General features: G+C 38.0%; 1 non-coding gene across 1 annotated transcript; it reads left to right on the top strand.

Annotated features, from left to right (window-relative positions):
- Nucleotides 1–2444: 2444 nt before the first annotated feature.
- TRNAR-UCU (transfer RNA arginine (anticodon UCU)) lies at nt 2445–2517 on the top strand. The gene has a single exon. It is a non-coding gene; the product is annotated as a tRNA-Arg (tRNA).
- The last annotated feature ends 2041 nt before the right edge of the window (nt 2518–4558 follow it).

Below are 4558 nucleotides of genomic sequence, written 5' to 3'. Positions count from 1 at the left end.
TCTCCGAAATCTCATCTTTACACTGATGTACGATACGCACTATAATTTTGTTTCATAACTGCTGTCGCAATAATTAAAGCTACCCCTAAAGAAGGAAAATATCATTGAAATAGATAGGAAGAAAACAAGTTATCTCGTTGCGAGGACTCAGTCCCAGCGCGTCGTCTGCTGTGAAGTCACCACTAATGGACCGTAGTAGACGTAATGAACTCCATTGGCAGCTTACGTGGAGTTGGAGGGCAGAGGTGAAAGGCGCGACAGCTGCACGCTTCAACTTGCTGTGGCCCTGCGCTTGGCTGCCATATTGCAAATTTCACATTGTAGAAACAACGTTTACTGAATAGACGATGTAAGACTCAGTGGTACTTGGACATTTTATCGATAACACTGAATGTAGAAAAATTGTAAATGAAGAAATCACAGGTTACATTATTAATATGAGTAGTAAATAGGTTGAAATCATTGTGATGATTGTTTGTCGTCTGCCTTCTGCTTGCATACTGTGGCCTTGCATCCCAGAGCGCGGTAGGTAACGTTCGGACTGACACCTGGCGGGAAAAGTGACAACCGTACTGCAAGAGGACACCAGTGTTGCCACATGAAGGGAAATTTCCCTTTTTGAAGGGAAATTTGGAGCTAATTTTAAGTGAAAAGGGAAATTCGATGAAAAATAGCGAATTTTCAGGGAAATTTTAAGACAGACTAAACATTAATTATATTAAACATTATAAGAGATTCCAGTTTTGAAAATGAGAACTTATTTTTATTTTTATTTTCTCGTATACTTTGTTCTGAGAGGAAGGGTGGAATTTGGGTTGACCCACATCTGGATACCGTTTGGGGCAGGAGGTCATTGGCCATTCAGCCTTATGGGAGTGGGAGTCCGAGGGTATTTTTTATTTAAGCTTTCCCCGGTTCTCTGAATTTTGCCTCAAACACTACACGTGCAAACCATAAAGTTATCTTTGTCGCAAACCTATCTTTACTTCAGTCTTCATTGGACACTGGGTGGGTTATTCGTCGTGTGCGAGTGTTTGGTGGAAGGCTGTGCCCGTCTTGGACGACGGAAGAACATGGGAAGCAAAGAAAATTATCTGCATCTCCAGAATATATTAGAAAACGTCGTGGAGAATTATCGGAAGATGAAAAAACACCGCGGAAACATGTTTAAAAATTCCATGCGGAGTGGCAAGAAGTGACCAACAATGGGTTTAATAAAAAACTTGCTGTGTTTTAGAAGATTCCACCTAATATGTGAAATTTACCAGAATAGAACATTTGCTCAGGTATGTACTATATATATATATATATATATATATATATATATATAAATAATAAAACGTGTATATCCATGCGCCGAACTTAAAATTTTTATGGGGAGGCAAAAATGTGATTTTCCACACAAACTCTTCATATGTGCGCCCTACTAGAACAGCATTTTGTGTAGAATATTTTTTATTTTCTTCTGATGGTGTGATGAAGACAAGGGGCATTGGCCTCCCTAAATCCAATCTCTAGTTTGTGTGTTTTGCTTTTTACTGATGAAAATCTTCAGTTGCCAACTATAACATAGTTTTACTTTCATCTCAAAAACAAACAAATTAGCTTGGTTTGGAAATAAAATCTAAATCTTCCAAAAATACATTTAAAAGTTATTGATTTTATTGTTTATTGATTTGGTTTACTTTACTTCGCTTTTCTGTCACTTTTGGCTAATCGCGACGATGAGGATGATTGATTATCTGATTAAATTTATGAAGGGACGATCACAAAAAACACCCAGGCCGGGATTCGAACCCGGTGCCCCTGGCGTCGTAGCATTTAAAAGTTAAATTGATTAACATTTTATACATACATACGAACATGGGTCAACGATAATATTTAATTATTATTATTATTAATAAGAATTATTATTATTATTATTTAGATGAAGGGAAAAAATGGGCGAGAAAGGGAAATTTTACCCCTTGGAAAGGGAAATTGTGCTTACAGATTGTGGCAACACTGGAGGACACGAGCGGCTAGGGACAGCATTAGCAACTTGGGAAATACAAGCTAACAGAACCAAATCTGACCTGTCTAACATATCCACGCAGGCATATAATAACTGAAATAAGCATGTAAATATGTTAGGCAGTTTAAATTTTGTCTATTTAAGCTATTATATGCATACGTGGATAAGTTAGGCATGCTAGGTTGGTGCTGTTAGCATGTATTTCCCAGGTGCTAATGCTGACCCTAGCCACTCGTCTAGGCGACATGTAGATTCGAACGACTTCGGCGGGAGATGAAAGCAACGAGAGAGGACGGGACGGAGCGCTTGCTAATCCGAACACGGTCTCAATTTCCCAAGCCGTAGCCTCCCCATGTGAGTTTACACAAATAGAGAAATAGCCAAAGGCACCACAAAAAAGTGATGTAAATATTTGTATATGTATCGCGTTGTCCCTTTGGCGCAGAGGATAGCGCGTTGGACTTCTAATCCAAAGGTCGTGGGTTCGATTCCCACAAGGGATGAATTGGTTTTATTTTCTAAAACATAAATTACATAATTTAAACGAGTTTTGTAAATTATTTTAACGCAGAAAGTTATACATATAATGAAATATGAACTAACAGTAATGGATGAAATTAATATCATAAAGTAGGTTCAAACAAGAGTTCTCGGCTTACCAGCAAGGTTAGGTCGATGTTGGCTTCCAACGTTTCGAGTGCATACATTGCAGATTGATGACATTCCCTGATGATGAGAGCAATGCATGGGCCCGAAACGTTGGAAGCCAACATCTACTTAACCTGGCTGGTAAGCCGAGAACAATTGTTCGAATCACGTCGCCAGGAAAACTACAATTAATAAAATAGGCTAGTTGAACTGTATTAGATAAAAGTATAATATAATATTAAAAACAGGAAAAAATGCTATTTATTACTTTCGTAGGCAAGAAAAATTTAAATCAAATATTTATGATACTCAATTTTGTTTGTTATCTAAGCAAGATTTGCACAAAATAAGCGCTATTTTCGTATTCTTTTAACAATATGGGCCAGGCGTTCTTCAAATTCTGTGCAAATAAAAAAATTATCTAACAATGCTTCTACATAGAGAAGCTCTGGAGTTAACCCACCCTCTGATAAATGCCCCTTGGGAGCCAGAGCGTGGTGCTAATCACATCCTCTCCAAACAATGGTCCAAATCGTGAATGCATGGGGCCTTACCAATTATCCTCCCTCCTTACCACATGCACCCTATATGCCTTTACAATGTGCAGGCTGTATCTTCAGCTTTCAATCTTGATTAAACATATTTGGTTTACATATTATAAATCCCAGAAGTTGGTAATTGAAAGAATTCAAAAACGATTTTTAAGATATTTGTATTACAAAAAGTATTATGTACCATCATACTATAATAACTTATCATACAATGACCTACTTAATAAGTCTAATTATGAAAGTCTTATTAATAGAAGGGAAATAACCAGTGGCGTGCCCAAGGGGGGGTTGGTGGGGGTTATAACCCTTCCTTTGACTCAGTATTCCTAAAAAAAAGAACGTCAAAGGTAGGAAAAATGGCAAAATGAGAGCTGACTATCAGGAAAATGGTACGTAACCCCTCCCTTTCAAAAATCCTGAGCACGCCACTGGTTACAATTATCCAGTCAGTCGTAGCCAGTGATGTGCCGTAGACTATAAGTTTACGTCTACATGCGTTGTCTACACGTAATCTACGCGTAGATTACATTGGGTTGTAGTTTACGTAGACTACGTAGACAATTTAAAGTTCATTAAAATTAATTTCCAAGGTTTTCATGAAAGGAAAGTGACATTTTCAACTATATAGGTTCCTAACGAAATGAAAAGAACCCTATTTACAACAAAATGTATCTTCTCTTCTATTACCAACTATGGAAGAAGATAAATAGTATGCAAAAAACAACAACAGATGGCAGTCGTGAGGCAAGAGTGGTCTTTTCCCCATAAAACACTAGAATATTTCCTATATTAGGTTTCTTCCTAGGTGAGAAATTGTTCGAATTTGTAAGAAAGGGTATGAAAGGTTCTCTTCACACATCAGCAACTGATACGCAGTATAATTTTCTTTTAATTCCACGGCGCCCTTTGCTAAGTTATCACCTTTCGCCATGTTGTTTACATAGATTACGTAATCTACGTGTATAAAATAGACTACGTGTAGAATGTAGGCTATGGCTATCGTTGTTTACGCGTAGACGCACATCACTGGTCGTAGCACAGGAACACTTGCAAGAAACAAATCGTGCCCGATATCATCCAACACTAAAACTGAAGTCCGCATGTCTGAAGTTCCGAACCGACTCGAAATTACCACGAATAAAACACCAGACATTGTTTAGAAAGGCGCATGACATTCGAAACCTATAATTGAAGTTGAAATTGAGATATTAAAAAAAACGAAACGATCCCCCGAAACGATCCCCCCATTTTTGTGTGAAGATGTGGTAGCTAAACTATAAAATTTTGTCCCCCCAAAAATTCCCATGACGCAACCGCGACATGAACCCCCCTCCCACCTGGTCGA

Source organism: Lepisma saccharinum, chromosome 26 (assembly GCF_977018435.1).
Source record: "Lepisma saccharinum chromosome 26, izLepSacc3.1, whole genome shotgun sequence".
Lineage (NCBI taxonomy): Eukaryota > Metazoa > Arthropoda > Insecta > Zygentoma > Lepismatidae > Lepisma > Lepisma saccharinum.
Note: the sequence above shows the minus strand (reverse complement) of the source record. Positions and strands in the feature narration are given on the sequence as shown.